Source organism: Equus quagga, chromosome 12 (genome assembly GCF_021613505.1).
Source record: "Equus quagga isolate Etosha38 chromosome 12, UCLA_HA_Equagga_1.0, whole genome shotgun sequence".
In the NCBI taxonomy this organism is placed as follows: domain Eukaryota; kingdom Metazoa; phylum Chordata; class Mammalia; order Perissodactyla; family Equidae; genus Equus; species Equus quagga.
In genome coordinates, this window is record NC_060278.1 from 37,619,941 (window position 1) to 37,640,516 (window position 20,576).

At 39.4% G+C, this 20,576-nt stretch overlaps 1 protein-coding gene across 2 annotated transcripts in view; it reads right to left on the reverse strand.

The window, feature by feature from the left end:
* The window catches only part of SMYD3 (SET and MYND domain containing 3), a 663,517-nt gene that overhangs the window by 145,036 nt on the left and 497,905 nt on the right, over positions 1-20,576 (reverse strand). The gene's annotated exons all lie outside the window — the stretch shown is intronic.

Below are 20,576 nucleotides of genomic sequence, written 5' to 3' on the forward strand. Positions count from 1 at the left end.
AACTCAGGCTTAAACCAGCACCGGGCCCTTCCCTCTAACCCTCTCACCTAAACTGACACAGTTATATGAAATTTTCAAAATTCAGAATATAAATAATCTATTTGTTGAGAACTAGACTCCTACTGTGTCGGATTGTTCACTCAAACTGCCTGCAGTTTCCAAATGCCACCGTGTATCTGATGAGTAACAGCAGCCTGTCTTTTATTCCTACTAGGAGTGAAGTACACCCTGAGGGAATCTGTGATCCAAGTTGACCACAGACCACAACAAGCACAGGAAGTCATTCAGTCCTGCCACAGCATTTAATAGGCACATGGAACCCTGCACTGAGTACACAGTCTTATACCCTAGGAGGAACGGGGCAAAAGAAGTAAAAGATGTAATCACTGTGCTCAAGGAACTTAACACTTACGGAAGGCCACACAGAATCTGGAAAGAGCACTGGACTCAGAACTAAAAAATCTAGATCCTGGCCACACGTCACTGCCTCAGGCAGGTGTTGAGGATAGAGAAGGGAAGAAAAAAAGCAAAACTCCTGCCTTCATGGAGCTTAAATTCTAGTGGGGAAGACAGACAAAAACAATGACAGAAAAATGTCACATGTAGGTAAATGCTAAGTAAGAAATACGGTAAAGTAAAGGGACAGAGGAACAAGTCCTCAGAAAAGTTCTTTAGGATGAGAGGACATTTAAGCAGAGACCTGAAGGAACTGTGGGAGTGAACACGTGCATGTCTAGGTGATGAAGGTTCATGTCAGGAGAAAGAGCAAGTGCAAAGGCCCAGAGGTGGGAATATTCCTGGGCAAAGAGTAACAGCAAGAAGGATGGTGTAGCCAAAGCAGGTAAAAAGAGGGCTAAGAAATGAGATCAGAGAGATCATACAGGGACTTACAGCCATGTCTGGATTTTATTCTGAACGAGACAAAGTCACTGGGTTGCTTCTGAGCCCAGGAGTGAATGGATCTGACTTCTGTTGTGAAAGGATCACTCTGGCTGTTGGTTAAAGAATGGGCTATAGAAAGATAAGGGTGGAAGTAGACGAAATGGTCAGAGCCCAGGCAAGACATGATGGTGGCCTGGATGTTGGTAGCAGTGGACATGGGGAGAAGTGGGTGGTACTGCCAACAGGATTTACTGATGGACTGCTTATGGACAATGAAGAGAGTCAAGGATAACGCTCGAGTTTTGGGCCTGAACAAGAAGAAGATTATAGTTGCCATTTATTAATTAAGATGAGAAAGACTGTAAAAGGAACAGGTTTGGCTGCAGGGAGGTGGGAGGAAGTCTGGTTCTGTTTTAGCTATGTTACATTTGAAACGGCCTATTAGACATCCAAGGAGAGACTAAGAATGAGCAATCAGAGTTCAGGGGAGCAGTTAGGGCTGGAGATAAAAATTTAAGACAAAACAGAGCAAAGCTCATGACAAAGAAAGTAGAAGAAGCCACTACAGATTTCAGATGAACCAGTGACTACAAATGGATGCTGATTTGTTATTATGAAGTTTCTGTAAAGGAAAAAGCAGCGACAATGAGTTTCTCTAAATCAGGTTTGTATGAAAGAACATAAAGTATGAAAAAGTGTTCAGTCCTTTGAGACTCTTCCAATGTTCCAAAGGGCTCTTACATGAAATCCAGTGCAACTTATCACGATTTGGAATTCTTCCTCTAAAAGTCTGATAAAACTGCAGTTCCAAATCAGGAAATACACTGGCACACATACACATACTTGAAACACAGACTAGTTACATTGCTTTAGGGGCATCTGTTTCATATTAAGTTGCAACAGTGTACTGCCTATACATATTCATGTATAAAATGGATGGCAAAAATACAGGACAAAAGATCTTGTGTTTTCTTTTTGAAACTTTAAACATTTTTAAACGGGTATGAATTTTTTTTGGGGGGGACATATATTTTAACACATATTTTTAAAGTGTCATCAGGACTTTCCCTGAAGCCATCCACAAATGAAAAACCAGGTCAAACAGATCTAATTTACTAACTTTTGAATCAAACCAAAATTTAAAATGTTTTTCTCAACCATGAAGCAAATAAAGGGTTTTCCAAAATAGGTTTATTCTGGTGGAACTTTTAAAAAGGAAGTGCTAACAAAGGGAAAGGTCATCTTGGCTATCTCTTCCTCCAGGAAACTTTTCCTGATCCTTAGAGGCAGCTAAATTTACTTACCTCTTCAGCAGCACTCACCACACTAGATCACTAAATATTTACCCATTTACTCGACACCACATACATACAACCAGACTGTAAACCACTCGGAGGGCAGTGACAGTGTTTCTTTACCACTGTATGCCTGTGCCTGGCACAATGTTGGCCTGGCATACGGAAGACACTAATAAACTCTTTTCCTATAGATGGATGGTTGCATGGGTGTGATCCTCACCGTCCTGAGAGGGTCACTATCTAGAATAGGGTCAGAGAAGATGCCGGAAACAAATGATAGGTACCCTGTAAGTGTGATAGAGGAGAGATGGATGTAGTTCTGTGCCATGAAAAGGAGTGAGCAGAAGTTAATCTTCCGTCTCTATTGTCCTTAGGCATCCAGTCTCTCTACGTCCCTGCTCATATCTCTTTGTCCCTTCTTTCTCTCCGCTCTAGTTCTTTCGTTTCATCCTCTTCTCCATTAGTCTAATGGATGGAACGACAGTCTTATCCATCAGAAGAGCACAAGGACTTGTTCTGATTCTCTGCTTATAATGCCAGGTGCCTAATACACTGGGCAAAAGAAATATTTGCAGAATAAATGAATGAATGAATGAATGATAGCCCTCACATCCTTCCCTTTCACTTCTCTTGCATCTTTCCCTTTAATTCTTTACTTTCCTTCCTTCTTTTCCTTTTCCTGTTTTCACTATTATCAATCTGTCACCCTCATCTCGCATTCTGCCCTACTCCAGAATGTACATAAGATGTTTTAAAGTTTTACTTAAACTCCAGACAAGTTCCTCATCTGCACTATTCTAAGGTGTTATGTGCTAGTTCCTGAGCTAGTGAATAAAAAGTTTAACTTTTTGCCTACTCCCAACTTTCATTAAAAATACTGGTTCCATTCAGCACTATCTGAATTGAGGAAAACGTTAGGGGAAATATTTTTGACATATATAACTGATAGCAATGGTGGATATGAGATAGCTCTCAGGGTTTTTCTTTTTTAAATGAAAGAATAGGTATACAATATCTCCATATGTGCTCAAGTGAAAATTTGAAAGGAATTGCTCTTTATACCAAGAAGTAAAAGAATGGAAATAAACCCCAAGATAAAAGTTTAAACATTTTAAAAGTATTATCTTTGTATAAGCAGTTTTCTTAGGAAACTACATAGGTAAACAATTAATGAATAAATACTTCACACAAAGACACATTCAGAAAAGCATATTAATGACACTGTTTCAATTAAAAAGCAATTAGGTTAAAAAATTCTTTCTAAAACTAAGCTTGAGTATTACTTTAAAAATATTTCCCAGGGCCGGCCATGTGGCTGAGTGGTTGAGTTCGTGCGCTCCACTTTGGTGGCCCAGGGTTTTGCTGGTTCGGATCCTGGGCAGACATGGCACCGCTCATCAGGCCATCCTGAGGCGGCATCCCACATAGCACAACCAGAGGCACTCACAACTAGGATATACAACTATGTACTGGCGGGCTTTGGGGAGAAGAAGGGAAAAAAAAAGATTGGCAACAGATGTTAGCACAGGTGCCAATCTTTAAAAAAAAAAACAAAACAATGTTTCCCATGACACGAAATTAGAAAGAACATTAAATTACTTTATAATTATTGAATAAAAAATTGTTTACTCTTCATAATTTTTCTTTTGAAATAATCAAAAGCCTTTATAACATTATAGCCTTTTTAGACGATAAAAATCTAGTGAGCTAGTACAAGTGGTCATTGAACCTCTATATTTTGTAAAAACAAGTACAGTGAAACTAAAATTATTTCATGAACCAAATTCTTACATCATCTGGTTCAGGTTCTAGGTCCAGAACCTGACATTTGTGTTCTGGGGTTAAAAATTCCCCTGTAGCAATGAATACCAAAACACAAAGTGAATACCTCAGAGACTTATGTTATATACGTATTTAAATTTCACATTTTTTTCCTCCTATTTTCTGAACTAGAAAATTTTTGTAGCAGCAGATAAATTAAGATATTAGAGACACAAGGGAAAATCACCAACATACCATTACCTTTTAATGGCAAAGTTGAAGGGCCATAAGAAAACTTACAACCCATTCAAAACAGAGCAATTCTACACCATAACTGAGCAGCCATCCACCTCCCAGGCCCCTCCCCGTAATTACTCACATCTGCAAAGAACTTAGTCTGTGTGCAAGTAGCTTTAGCTGGCTTCTGGCTTACTTTAAAGAACGCTTTCAATTTCAAGAAAATATAAATTTTAAAATATTTATACAAAAGGAAATTCAGTTTCTGAACACAAATATAAAGTAGTTTTAAGACTATCTGCATTTCTTTTACAATTTCTCTATTTAAAGCATAAGTAGAACATTAAGAACAGAAATTTTGACACAGAATTTATTAATTAGAGGAACTAAAGATAAATTGTCAAAATGGAGCTTACTGTATTTAGTTTTATTAAGCTCTGTGGACAGAAGGAAAGGAAGTAGGAAGAGCTGGCAGGTATGAAAACCAAAAACAGAGGTTTTCATACAAATTAGGTGCCCCTCCCTCGTCCTCCTAGAACTGATAATTCTCTAACCTGAGAAGCACAGTTAAGTATTTTAGTCAGGGTACAGTATTCTCCTTTCATAGAATATGACGTTTTATTAAATAAGAATTATTATTTCAGAATCTTCTCACAAACCCTAACAGATTTCAAACTTTACCTCTGATCTCTCCTGTCTGCATGGCAAATATTTATCTATCTTTCATGACTCAAATCAGGCCTTTCCTAAGGTCCCACTCCCTCCTTTGGCCACTCATTTACAATCTTTGCCTAGCTCTGAAAAGGATGGGTTTGCAATCTCCAAACCAGAAGAACAATGGGAGTGGACCAGGCCGGGAGGGAGGTCAGCTCGGGAGCGCAGAGGCAGCATTTATGAGAAAATCACAAATCTCAGGATTCACCAAAGTGTTTCCAGAAAGTTTACACGGTAAGGATGGTTATGGCATCTGTTTCCATTTCAATTTTTAAAAATCAATAAGTAAACAACTACTGCAATATATTTTCCCTGTGACGGGAAGTAGCTGGACAGCCTCCCCGTTCTGTCAGCCAGCAGGCTTTAAGGCGGTGAGGCAAACGACTGTGCTCATGACTCCTCACTGAGCTGCTGCTTTGTTCCACTGCTACTTTGCGGCAGTCTGACATTACACAGTTTTCCAATGTTTCTAGTCATACGTTATTTCATTTGCAGACCTAACGGACCACTGGTTAAAGACAGCAAGCAAGGATGTCAGGAAACAAGGAGAAATAGGAAAATGATAATCCCATATATTTGACTGAAGGTGCTCCACATAATGACTTCATCTGGTTGAAATTCTTACACAGCACCTCAAGACATCTCTAGTATCTAAAAAAGGTTAGAAAGAAAACATATAATGAGTATAGAATCTTATTTTTAGTAAATGGCATGAAGACTATTAAAGTCTCCAGTGTGTTACTTGAAATGTGCTTGCACCTAGCCACCTAAAACCTTCTCTTATCTTCTCACTAAGAAACAGAACATGAAAATTATAAAAATCTAATCTAGCTGGTTTCTTAAAGAGTACACTATAAGAATGGTAAATATCAGGTCATGAAATCATGATGTTGCCTAAGACCCAAACCAAAAATATTCAGTTAAAAATGTAGGTGTTGATAAATAATGCTTTTTTTTGTACAAAACTAATTTAAAGCAAATTAAACCAAATACACCACTAGTTACATGAGAAAATTAAAAATTTGTTTTTATATGTTATGAATTTTTTTTTTAAGATTTTATTTTTCCTTTTTCTCCCCAAAGTCCGCCGGTATATAGTTATAAATATATTTTTTAGTTGTGGGTCCTTCTAGTTGTGGCATGTGGGATGCCGCCTCAGCATGGCTTGATGAGCGGTGCCATGTTCGCACCCAGGATCCGAACCGGCGAAACCCCAGGCCATCGAAGCAGAGTGTGTGAACTTAACCACTTGGCTACAGGGCCGGCCCCTTGTTATGAATATTTTTAAAGATTTTACAAATTTATTTTATAATGCAAGCCAAGCAAAAAAATAATCTTACTTAAGAAAACTCGATCACATCCCATATAACAATATACTTAGAAATCTGTCCTTCTACACCCTGGTACATTCAAGTACTGTTTCCTCAACTGCAACGGCGTCTGTCACATTTTGAGCTGGGTCACAAACTGTGCACACTTGATATACAAAATACTCAACAATCACTTGCCAAGGCTAAAATCAATATCAAGGCCAATATTGTAAATGAGGGGATAGCAACCGTAAAATTGTGCTTCCCATTTTACATCTTTCCCAAGGTCAAACTGCCACATGCTAGCACAGGAGGACTCCCAGAACCAAGGCCTTTCAGGTAACATGTTTGCTTTCTGAAACCTACCCACACTTCAATTTTTCTAAGGGCTTTACTCACAGCAAAACTCATTATATCTTAAACAACTGTCCTTCATAAGAGAAAACAAAACAGGAATGATATTCACCAATTTGTCTATTATGCTTTCCCTGAGGATATTACCTGCCATTTCACCTCCTTATAAGTCATCTGATGAAAAAAGTACTTACTATAGATGTCTGTCAAATATGTATAAAAGTATAAAGCTCTGTAACATGATTTCCATTGTTTAACTTTCCTCCCACATCCTGAGGCTCAGAACTACTATAATATTCTTAAATAATTTATTACAGGATATTGTTGTAGGTTTCCATAGCTTTGCCATAAAAGTCTTTTCTGTTAAAAATTTCATTTAGTCATGCTCCTATCCAAAAAGTTTATTACCACAATGAACTCAACCTTCTCCCATAGATTACACTTAAAGATTCTTTTGTTCAGCTTCAATGTCTAAAAATGTTCTCTTACATGATAATCTAGTTTCATTATTCTCTTTCCAAGTAGTAGGTGCAAAAACCCACCCCCGAGCAGTGCCAGTATTCTTCAGTGTCATTTGTCTTAGTTCCAGTACTAAATTCCTACATGAAGCACGCTCGGTGGTGTGTATCACCTGACTGAGGCCGAACTGAATATAGCAGAGTGTGGCTCAAATCTTCTGTGTTTTTCCATCAAGTTAATGGAGAAAAGAAAACTACAGAAAAATGTTCTATGTGAAAGATAAAACTGAACACTAACCAACTGCCTAATGTAATCCCTAAATGAAAGATAAATTCAAGTGTGAGCAGAGATTACCTTCACTGTGTAGAAATTAAGGTGAATGAATATTCTCTCCAGGAGAGATTCTGGCAGGCAAGGGTTTGCCATACTGATCATATTTGACATCTCAGGGAGTGAAACCCCAGAAGCATATATTTCACACTGTAGCATGCGAAGTGTGCACGACTCCCTGACAAGCTCCACGGGCCTGCACCAGGGTGTTTTGGGAACTATATGGGGAATGTTTCTAGCAGGCAGTGGCAGTAGAGGAGGGAGCACCTCAGTGGGTCAATCCTTCAGTGGTTACCCATTCATACCCGATCCCTGGACACTGCCTGATGACCCACGTGGGCAGGAGTCGGGGAGGAAAGAAGACCAGTCAGACTGGGGAGAGTCACAACTACAATCACACACTCCAGAGGCTGCAAGAAATTAGCCTCTGAGGTGTGACGGTCCCTCTTGTGATCTCTCAAGGTGCGCTCCCTTATTTTCAGAAATAGAGAAGGAAGTAAAAGAGAAAATAAATCATGGCTTTATTCCCACCCCCAGCCCTCCCCTCTCTCTAGAGGTAGCTCATAATCAGCCTTTCCTGGCTTCCTTGAGTCGCTCTTCCAGGCAGATACACAAAACACCGATGGGATTTCAATGCAAGCACACGATTTGATCCTTTGTCTTCTCTTCTGGTACCATTTTAAACTAATCACCAGAATGAATACATAAATGGTACTATCCCCAGCCTCTTTCCTGACCGGATTCCTGGGGTGGTGACTAGATAAAAGGCCAGCATGCTGCTCCTGAAACACTTCAGTAGTGATCTACAGAGATTTGCAAGGGAGGCCCCCGGCCCCATTCAGAGTTCATCAGAATGTGAAGAGGGGAGGGAATTTGGAAAAGCAGATCAAATATATCTTTTGTAAAGTACACTGCTGAAAGTAAAATCTGACAAACTCTTCTTGGCTAGGTAGTGAGACTCCTGAAGAAGAAAGCATTACAGAAGAAGAATGGGTTTGAAAGAAGATAGGTAAACCCTGGCTAGGGAGAGGGGCTGACTGCCGAGTGTGGATCTGGTCCTGACCAACTGCTCCAGTCTCTTCTCTGGTGCTTGCCCTCTCATGCTGTCCTCTGAATTTTCAAGGAGGGAGGGCCAGTCCCTCTGCCTAGAAATTGCCCACATCCATCCTTCATCTACTCAACGCTCACTGATCCTTCGAGGCTCGGCTCAAAGGTCTTCCCTTGCCGGAGGCCTTCGGTTCGTCTGGCTGGGGGAGGGAGCCTCTTGGGCTTGAGCTCCTGCAGGACTTGCCCACATATCCACCCCCAAATACAGGAAAGTATATTACAGCTATTTCTTTGTATGTGAGCTCCAAGAAGGTAGAGATTCAATTTTATTCTTTTTCTCCCCCTGGCTCAGACTGATCTGACACACTGAGTATGCTCAAAAAACGTTTGCTGAAAGAATGAATATGTGCTGAGTATATTTAATATCAGTGACTTTGATAGCCTTTGTGACTTCTATACAGAACTGTTAATAAACCAAGGCAATGATCATTACGCAGCCAAGAAAAATGTTCTCTTAATGTCCTCTCTTTCCCCCTTTCTCTCTCTCCCTTTCCATTCCTTCCTATGGCAAAAACTGTAAGAAGGTGTGAGACAAGACCTGCCCTCAGTGACTCTGAGACTAGCAGGGGAAACAACCATATTAGCCCATAAATTATATGCAAACGGCACTTGTGCCCAGCAAGAGGGGTCATTTGCTCAGCTGGGGCAGGTCAGGAAGGCTCCCTGAAGAGGGGTCACCAAAGGAGGTACCTGGAATCTAGAATCACAGGTATAACTCAGACTTCTACCCCTTACTTGACACAGTGAGAAAATGTCAACTTAATTATAAATTCTAAAAATTTTTTCCTCAGATTGAAGAAAACTGGCATAAATTTAATGCCTATACAGACCACTTTGACTTTCAAAAATTGAAGGTGGTGACATCTGATAACAACAGACATTAGAAAAGTAAACACTAAGAACTAAAAGGAATAGGGACACAGCAAGTGGAACAAAATACCCACCACATTTCTTCCATGGTTTCACAAAGACAAACCTCTCAAATATGCCATGTTCTCACTCCATGTCATTAAAAGCGGAGAGGAGAAAAAAAAGCATAGCAATATTAGAGATAGGACTGCCTAAAACACCACAATCTTTTCTCTGAAGAACCACAAAGGAGGAGGAAGGGTTGAGCGCAAGTGATGGCGGATCTGAAGCGGAGAGCTTTCCTCCACCACTTGCTGAGGCCACCCGAAAATTACACCACGAAACCTGCTGTTTTCCAACAAGGCAAGGCCCTCAGTAAAACCCAAATACAGTGCCTGAGAGAGGGCCATCTGACATTTCTCTGATGCTACATCTTGAAGCACTTCCCACGCATTGCCTCTTCCAGTTCTCCAGCTCCCTCACAAGGGGGCTGTTAGTACAGCGTCTTCACTTTAAGGATGAAGAAAGGAGGGCAAAGAGAAGTCAACACACTATCCTAAGGCTACATGTTCTCCTCTTCTCATACGTTAGCAAACTTTAGTTAGTCAAAATAGCCTTCATGGCAGAAAACTCGGTCCTGAAGGAACTATATACAGGACAAATTGGCAGAGGAGGTTAACTGAAAGGCAGTCAGAAATAGAGATTTATTCCCTCATTTATTCAGGACCTATTTTATACCAGGCACGGTGCTAGGAACTAGGAAGGAAGGAGGAAAACTGTCCCTTCCACCATGTTGCCTAGGGATCCAAGTGAAGGAAGAATGTAAAAAATGCCACGTTTCTCTCTAATGCTGACAAATTTTAGCCTTCCTCAGCCAAAGATTATTTTCCTGACTATTGGCTATATTTCTTTGTAAGTGACTCTGTCAAAATACAAGTTGCAATGATGCAGGGTGGCACTCTAATCTGTCAGATCAATTTACAAACACACAAGTCGGCTGCTCTTCCAGGGCCCCGGGAGGCGCACTGGCCTCCCCACACTGCCTGATCATCCACACGAAGGATTGCTGGGGATTACTGAAGACCAGCTGGGAGACGTAAAGTAAAATGGATGGCCTTTGAATTTTCCACTTTCCCATTGTCTTACAGCAGCCAGCCACCATTAGCAAATTAGTGCCACAAAGAGAGGGATATTCTCTCCCCAGTGCAGGTCGGAAAGATAAATCAGCTACAAAAGAGCAAGCGGCTACAAGAAGAAAGAAGAAAATGAAGCCTTGACACTTTGTCATGTGAATGTCACAGTATTTGCGGGCATTCATACATGGACTGATCAGAGAATGACTGAAAAGAACCCTTCCTTCCCACCCTGGCCCTCCTCTCATCTTCCCCCAAAATAAACCTGATTGTTTTCTCTTGTGTCACGAATGCCTTCCGCCTTCCCACCTGATCACATTTCAAAATATCAGGGAGTTAGTAGTTTTATGTGGGGTGAAATGTGCTAAATTATGTATGAATCTGCATTTCTACACTACTGCACAATTAGTTTTCATTAGGAAGAGCCCAGAAATAAAGGACCAGGGGCTGACCCTGTGGCCGAGTGGTTAAGTTCACGTGCTCCACTTCAGTGGCCCAGGATTTCGCTGGTTCGGATCCTGGGCATGGACATGGCGCTGCTTGTCAGGCCATGCTAGGGCGGCGTCACACATGGCACAACCAGAAGCACTCACAACTAGAATATACAACTATGTACTAGAGCGGCTTTGGGGAGAAGCAGAAGGGAAAAAAAAAAAAGAAGACTGGCAACAGATGTTAGCTCAGGTGCCAATCTTTAAAAAAAAAAAAAAGAAAGAAAGGACCAGAATTTACCAGAGAGCTACAAAACAGAAGAATTGTGAGGATTAAATGAGATAATACATGCAGGCCTCAGAATGGCTCCTGGCACATAGGTAGTTTAGTAAACAGCAGCAAGATCATTGTTATTACCATATTTCATCAACTATAAAATACACTCAATAAATAGTAAGAAGCACTATGATGTTTTGTACCACTAACATTAAGTAAAATCATCAACAATTAAACTATGTCAGGCTACCAGTTGTAAAACAGATTCCAATTTCAGAGATATAAAACTGAGAAAAAATATGCACCTTGGAATTAATGAAATACAATATCCTATCTATATCTCCAGGTTCCTGGAAGAATCTAAGTCCTGATCTACATAACTAGTATCTGAGTACAGGACATTTCTGTCACCACAGCCAGATTAGGTCTGGAGTTTCTGACCGCCCCTCTGTCTCTTAGAACCTCTTCCTCTAAACAGGTTGGGGTGCTCTCCTTGAATTTTAGCATCACAACATTTACCACCACTTTCAATTCTTTGTTTTCATCATCCTCCAAATCAGTCACTGTAGAACAGACTATCTTAAGTCACTCAAAACCCCAAACACAACCCTGATATAAAGTTACACTGCTTGTGCCAAGTCAATGGTCTTGACAAACCTGACTACACTATGGAGGTGATTCAATGTACATAAGTTCTCAGCATCTTCTTTCAATACTGAGTTAAAGCAGTGCAATTTCCCTTGGAACATAATTTAAATTAGTTACTTGAAAATCCAAGTTCAGGGTTTTTTTTTCCACCTACCACATAGCTCTCCCTATCAAATGAAAGCACTTATGAGGTTAGTTCAGGGAGAGAAGCTGCGATGGATTTCAAAGTCATTCACCATTAACCTGACAAACTGTACAGCTAAGTATTGAATGCTCTGAAACCTCAGTTGGTTATTTTTCATTGAGAGCATTGGCGTTCAAGACTACTTAACATGTAAGTGAACTGAAGAAAGATATACAAAGACAGATACAGAAACTATACAGGAACTGAAGAAAAACAGGGGGGGGCACATTGTTCTGCATTACACTTATTACCCACAATGCCAAGGAGTGGATAATCTTAGACCAGCCCAGAGTCCTTGATCACCAAGAGCCCGTTGCAATCCTTGATTATACAAAGATCCGAGAGTGAATTATCCACTCAATGGTCACTTCATCATGATGCACACAGACTTCAAATATCTTTTTTAAAGTATTTTTTCATGACTTTAGACAAATGCTAACTATTAGAAGTTGGATTATGCTGCCTCTAGTCTGACCATTAAAACTCCCCACTTCCTTTGCATTGTCCTTTTTAATGATCACTTTCAGCGTCGCCTCCGTGAAAAAGAAACAGCTGAACTTCCTGATCTGTGAGATTCAACGGCCACCCTACTGCTCACCACAACAAATAAAAGTCAAGTTTTCCTTTTCTTGGGTTATACACAAACTTGGTTATTTTTAATAAAAAATAAAATTCCAGATGATTCCTTCTTTCCCTCCAGCCTTATTTGCACATACTCTCTCATTTTCCCCCAACATCTAAATGCAAAACAGAACATATTCACTAAAGAAATCAGAGTTTGATAATTAAAGTAAGCATACTGAATTTGCATATGTGAGGTTCCAACTTTGAATTCAGACACAATGAATAGCCTAACAGTCCAAATGAGAATTAATCTGCTATTTCTGAGGAAAAAATTAGTAAGTTATCAATGGCAGGAAAATAAACGCTGGTTTCAAAGAAAATAACACAGAAATACCCCTAAGGACAGATTATTATTGTAAAGCCTGTTTGAAGGGGAAAAACAAACCAAAGCATTATCAATAAAAGATAAGTCTAAAAAACTGAAATGCAAGGATCACTTTGGGAAATGGAGCAAAAATGAAATAGAAGGAAACAAGGCATGAAAAAAAGAGGACTAAGGGAACAATGAATTGACAACAGAAATGTTACAAAGACCCACAGGCAAGAGAGGTGTGAGAATTACTGATTGTCAGTATGCATTTGGATTGTCATGAAGAAAAAGGAAAGATTGACAAGAACAGAAGAAAAGATACAATGATTTTACATGGCTGCCTGATGATAGTTTCATCCAATAAATCAGAAAGCTGATCTTCAGAAGCAAATGAAGAGGCAGCTTATAGGTAAAAGGAGAGAGTACCAGATGATGGGCACCACTGTTACCATTGTTCTAATCAAACAAACTTGAGATCCTAACTCCCCGGATGCTCCAGTTAAGGACCAGTGACAGGTATCCCCCTGCTCCCAGCATAGCTAGCATTCTGTGCAAAAGACACAGTGAAAGTCCATATGCGCTAACAATGTGGTGTTTATAGTGTGGACACACCAGGCTTTTACTAACCTAAAGGCAGATACGGCATTAGCTAAGCACTGCAGGGTTGTAAAAATCCTTCCTAAAGTGATAAGCCTGAACTCCCCAAACGTCCTCAACTGCATATAGAGAGTTGTGTCCCAACAACAGCCTTTGAACATATCCAAGCAACTTCCCTTGCACGGGGGCTCGTGCATACCTACGTGCGATATCAAGGTGAAGACGAAATATCTCTAGCTTTAGTAAGACACTAGATTCTTAAAAGAAAGGTAGTTATCAGATAAAGCAGGTAGCAATTAGAGGCTGAGCAGGAGGCTGTAAGAATCTACAACAAAGGGGCTTTGTAGGCATGTAATCATGAAATCCCCAAAACATCCCAGAAAGTGATAAAAATAAACACCTTTGGGTAAAGTGTTATTTCCCCAAAGAGGAATTCAAGATAGTTAGACCTCTTTGGTCATAATATAAATTATTATCACTTTATCAGGAGAAAGAAAGAAAACAAGATGAGAGTCTCTTTCTTTTTCTTCCATATTTACATTTACTACATTGGGAAACTTGTCTGCACATTGATATACTGGACTCCAACTATATGAAATCTTTAAATTAACTAAAAATATTTTTCAAGATGTTACTGTGAAGAGAGCAGGTAGGGAGAGCAAATCTCAAGAAAACGAACTTACAAGGAGGGTTCAGTTTTAAAAAATGAACAGCAGTAGTAACAAAATCCCTCCTTATACTTTCCAAAGTATATGCTGTGATTAGCCTTCTGCCTGTTCTTCAACCGCAGTGCTACACATCACAAATGAAGCTAGAAGTTCAACACCAAGTAAGATTAAAAGGTGTTAGTAAATTGTACCTAATAAAGCACAATAGAACTTCAGAAAGATTTTCAACAACGATTTTTGCTGAAATAAAAAAAGGATTTTCTGTTTAACTTCTTTTGAACACAGTAATCCTTTTTATCTTAAATAATTGAAAATAAAATAGCTAAAGGATGTGATACTTTTAAGCAAAAAGAAACTAACACATAGTATATATCAGGGAACTTTACATGTTAACTCACTGATGTAATTAAATTATACGTAGGTGGTCAATGTCCTGAGGGATCAATATTCTAACTAGGAAAAGTATATTTCTCCTGAGTATTTACATCATTTGCCCTGGTATAAATACTTGTAGTGGTCAAATATTGCTAATCTTTCCCAGACAAGTGTTTTAAACATGCTAGCTAAAATGCAGTTGGGAGCTCCTTTCCTGAGTTAACATGGCAATTACATAAATCAAGGTTGCAGATCAAATGGAGACAGATACAGGAGTCAGTGTAGAACCAAGGCAAAAAGACAAGATAGAGAAAGTGGTGGATCACTCCAAATTCAATTACCAATCAGGTCATATCTTTGTGTCACCTCCCACATTCATCCCTTTCCTGTCATCTCCACTGTTGTTACCTGTCGTGGGCCTTCATGATCTCTTGCTTCTCTTCAAGGTAGGCTCTTTGCCTCTCCTGCCTCCCTCCCTCCGTCTTTTTCCAATCAATTCTTTAAACTGCCACCAGATAAAGAGAAATATGACATCCACCCAGTGGTTAAAGAATAAAGACAAGATTCTTTAGCACGACATTAAAGGCCCTCCATAATCTACCCTCATCTTACCTTCCCACGACACCCAATACTCAGTGTCTGTTTTAATTATACCGGCCTCTTTGTCATGCCTCAGTCATGTCCTGTACTCATGTGGTTTTGCATCTTTGTCCATAGGTTTCCTCTTTAAAAAAATACTTTGATCACTGTCTATGTTGCTCATAATTTTATTCATTCTTCATGATCCAGCTTAAATAGCACCTCCTTCAAGAAGCTTTCCTATGTCCTATTAATTTTATTTCTCTATACTCTCATAGCATTTTATTCATATATTAGCTATAGCATTTACTATATTCTACTTTGAATTGAAGCTAATTATGTAAAAATCCATCTCTACCACGAGACTGTAAGCAACTCAACACCAGGAGTCACATCCCTTGAACCCTTTATGGCATTTATTTGCTTATATGGCTTTTCTTTTTCAACAAACCATAAATTCCTTGAGGTCATGATCCACATCTTTTAAAAATATTTTAAATGAAAAATTAAATATATATTTATAATAAAAATATAACATTTAATTTAAATAGATTATACAGGACTATATAAATATATCATACATGATAATATTTATAATGTACGTCAAGGTTCTATTTATCTACCACCCACTGAATACACAGAAATTACCCATACCTTCAAGTATTGGTAGAACAGTACAATATTCTTTGGCTTCCCCTCATCTCATTGCCTCTCCATCTTCCAGAGGTAATCACTATCTTAATCTTGTGTTTCTTAATCCCTTGTTTTTATAATAGTCTTATCCCATATGCATGTATCCCTAAACAACATATTGTTTAGTTTTGCATGCTTTTGGTTTCTTATAAACAGAATCATATTGCATTTATTATTATGTAACTTGTTTGTGTTTGTTTTTGGTTTTTTTGGCTGAACATTATGTTCCTAGGATTCAAATATGTTGATGCATGTAGCTATACTTCATTCATTTTCACTACCTAAAAGAACCTCTTGCAAATGAACTCGGCAGGGCACATGAGAAGACCGTCCATAGTAAAATTGTTTGTAAATGCAAAAAACTGCAAATGACCTATATCTTCATTATCAGAATGCTAGATAAATAAATCACAATATTTTCTATACTTGCACCTACTAATGTGTCTGGCACATAGTAAGCCCTCCATAAATATTTTTTTGAATAGATAAATGGCCTTGAGGAAAAAATATAATTGATTCATCATGGCCTCCTCTGAGCCCAACACATACTCAGATGCTCAGTAAACATCTGAGCCATTCATCCACCAAACCATGCTAGCCCCAAGGCTAGCAGCGGACAGACATTCAGATAAACTGGCAGCTCTGATCATGTGAGCTGAGACAAGTGAGAGAACAAAATGGGAACTGTGATGTGGAAGTACCTACCATAAGCAGGCAGACAGAGCGCTATTTTTTTTTTAATTTTATTTTATTCCTTTTTCTCCCCAAAGCCCCCCAGTACATAGTTGTATATTCTTCGTTGTGGGTCCTTCTAGTTGTGGCATGTGGGACGTTGCCTCAGCGTGGTTTGATGAGCAGTGCCATGTCCGCGCCCAGGATTCGAACCAACGAAACACTGGGCTGCCCGCAGCGGAGCGCGCGAACTTAACCACTCGGCCACGGGGCCAGCCCCCAGAGCGTTATTTTTGAAGGCGTTAATTCTACCTGCTTACCTTTGAGTCCCTACGAACCACAATATCCCTCTCTCTCCCTGCCGCCCCGCCTTTTATCTTCTCTGCTACTCCTCTCTTCTGGATATGAGTCTCCTCTGGTACACCTGGGATTTAGGGATGGTGGCAAGAAGTGACTTCTTGATTTTCCTTCTCTGCCCACCCATCTCAAGCTCTAACTTAGTCTAACGATAATTACATTTTGGGGGGCAATGATTTGCCTCTCACTTTGTCACCATTTGAACACTGCATACCTGTTTTAAGGCAGTTGAGCTACCCTGTTTATTGCCTTTTTAACATGTTTGATGTCAGCTTCAGCAGAATCAACTCCCTAGAAAAACGATCACCATCCTGGCATGCTATTAGTCTATTTTTCATTTTACTGAAATAGAAACTAATCCTCAGGAAAACACTGTCACTGAAGATGCAGGGGAAGACAAATTACACTAAGCCAAACAAATATGTGTTTATCTACAGCACTAGCCAATTATTTTCAAAAGAATTGGTATAGACAATAATGAAAAGGAATTAAATGCAAAGGTAAAGAAAACACTGTCAACAACAGCAAGATTTTCCACGAAATTGAGTATTATTTTGTCTATTATCACAGAAGTTCATCTCACTTTGACTTGACTTCATCATTTTACCATGGTCATAATTTAGACCTGTTAAAAAAAAAAAGGAAGGAAGGAGAGAAGGCAGGAAAAAGCCATTATTCTGACACCATAGACATAACAGACACACAGATAAAGATATCATCCTTTTCTTCATTTCTGTCACTATAATTAAATCTTCCTCCTTTCCCTTTCTCATCACTCCACTAGACTCATTTCCTCTTCCACATTTCTCTTGCCTCTCCTGGTAAAGACACTTGGAAGGGATTAAAGAGTAGCCAGTGTTCATTCTTTAACTTCAACTTTTCCCTGGACATGTCTTTTCCATTCTAATCTGAGCTACCATTTCACTGAAAATAATTCAACTCTTTCCTTCACAATTCTGGATCTTTCCTAGGGTTGCTATATCTTATATGCGCTTTAGCTAATGCACACCCTCTGCTCCAGATATATTACCACTATATTTGAGTAGGCTCAAAATCCTTCTTCAAACAAAATATATCTGTCATATCAATACTGTCTCCTCTTCATACTTCAACAAAATCCAGTAGCTTCCCTGACCTTTATCTGTCCTTCTCTTCCACAGATGGTCAGCATCTAACTCTCTTAGTTAGCCTGCTAAAAGCAGGATATCTGGCAAAGTTATAACTTACCTTCCTAATTACTTTCTCTCTCAAGTCTTAGGAAGTAATGAGGGAAATCTTTATTTGGACTTAATTTCACTCCAAAATGTAGACTTGTGTGGTTAGGTAAAAATGACAGGATCCTTGCAAGAAAATTCCAGTTCTAATGTTAGAGTTCATAACAGCCAAGGTAGACATTCTGCCTGTAATTATCACAGAAACTTTAGGAAAAGAAGAGAAACCAACATTTTTTAATAGCTGCAGTGAGCCAGGTATACTATATGAGGTGCCTTCACGCCTTCTTTTATCTCCACAGAAGTTGGGAGAAGTTACTATTACACTCATTTACAGATGAGGAGACTAAGGCACAGAGAGGCCTAGCAATGGCGTCAGAATTTGAATCCAGGTTTTTCTGATCCTCATGCTCCAAAGCAGGACAAGTTAAATTTGAAGGCATCTTAAGAGGGATGGAGATGAAGGCCATGAACTGCTATTCTGACAGCACAACCACACAGGATGCAGACTGCTCCTCAAGTAAGGCCCTTCACAGTCTGGCTCCTGCCTTCCTTCCTCACCTCCTCTCCTTGCGCCTGCCGTAAGTCTCCCTTACTCCAGCCACACACGACATCGCACTGTCCCCTCAAGCACTGCGCTGATGGATGATTTTGTGCCTCTCCATAGGCTCTTTCCTTTGTCTGAAATGCCCTTTCACCTAGCTTCATCTATCCTCTACTCCAAAATTCAGCTCCAGGAATTTTGCTCAAGCTTTTTCTTCCCTTCCAGTCTGACTGAGATGCTCCTCCTCCAAAGCAAAGTACATAGCCCTCCATAGTACTTACCCCACTGGACCATAATTGCTTTCACTTATCCGTTTCTGCTATTAAGCTATAAAGCTACTCTTGAAGGGGAGGTACATTTTATTTTATTTAAAAAAATTTTTTAATTATTTTTCCTTCTTCTCCCCAAAGCCCCCCAGTACATAGCTGTGTATTTTAGTTGCAGATCCTTCTAGTTGTGGCATGTGGGACACCACCTCAACATGGCCTGATGAGCAGTGCCATGTCCACAACCAGGATGCGAAGCGGTGAAACCCTGGGCCGCCAAAGTGAAGCGTGCAAACTTAACCACTCAGCCACGGAGCCAGCCCCACATTTTATTTTTTACTTCACTTTGTATCTCTAGCACATAGTGACTGATATATCAAGGAAGAAAACAGGTGGAAGAATGGCCAGAAATCTTAGGTTAGTATATCTTGGATCCCGATAAAGTCTTTAAAACTGGAACAATCTATCTCATGAACCAGTGTGTCAGCAGAAGCTAGATAATAACCCATCAGGAGTGGTAAAGAACTTCTCACACTGAGTGAGGAGTGGTGCTGGATGCACTAAAATGTCCATTCCAGCTCTGACGGTCTATGGTACCAGACTGCTCCTGATCAAAGTCTTCGGATGAAAATGAGCCAACATCTCAGGAGCTAGTATGGTACAATAATAAGAACACAGATATAGACGTCAGAAATCAGGGTTCTAGTCTTGATTTCGTTGTGTGACTTTAGGGAGGTAGGTCATTTCATCTCGGTTTCCCTAGCTATAAAATCAAAGGTGAAAAGACAGCTGGGTAGAGGTGACCAACTGGATGCCCTCTAAAAGGTCTTACTACTCTTTGGCTCTAAGAAAAGTTTCCTGTTTGTCTTCCCATCATTTATTCTGTTCTTATATGACACACCAATGCCTCAAGTCCTCTGCCCATCCATCTTGCACCAATGTTTTCTTCTCTGTCTCATGGCTCCTTTCTCTAAACAATAAGGTATAATATGCACAGAAAAAAAATGAGTAAAATCTACATATTTTATTTGAGCACACTGGGCAGGATAACTTTTGGGGAAAAAATTAACAAAACAAATAAATGCAGGTAAAATCCGAAACCAAAGGGAAATTGGTTAATTGATTAAATTACCAAATTTAATCATGTGTGCTATAAGAGACACTTAGTATTCACGGATTTAACATTTGGATATTTGCCTATGCTTGACGCTGAAGGTACGTGATATGTAATCATGTAATTTTATTGAGAAAGGTATGTGACCGTTGTTGAACCTTGCCATAAGGTTGACGCCTACAGAAAAAGGTCAATTAACTAATGACTATGATTCATAGGCTTTGTTATTCTTGGCTCTTTGTAATGAAAGCAGAAACCTGGGTAAAGTGGCAAAAATCATTTTTCTGCCTGAAAATGATCCTGACATGAAGATTAACTGATAATGTTGGTGATAGAATTGAATTGGTCTAAAGAATAGCCAGAAATTAGCTTTATAAATTATTTTAATCCTGAATTTATAGAATCATTATGTATCTGGATTACTTAACTTTTTCAATTATACTTCATATTTTTCAGGGAAAGAAAAAGAGAGAATTATATGTTATATGCCATTTTTACATTTGGAAATTCTTCACTGTCTAGGGACATATTCCACATGAATGCCAAAGACCTCCTGTGTGGTATTTAGCCCCTTACAATGGCAATACTGAAA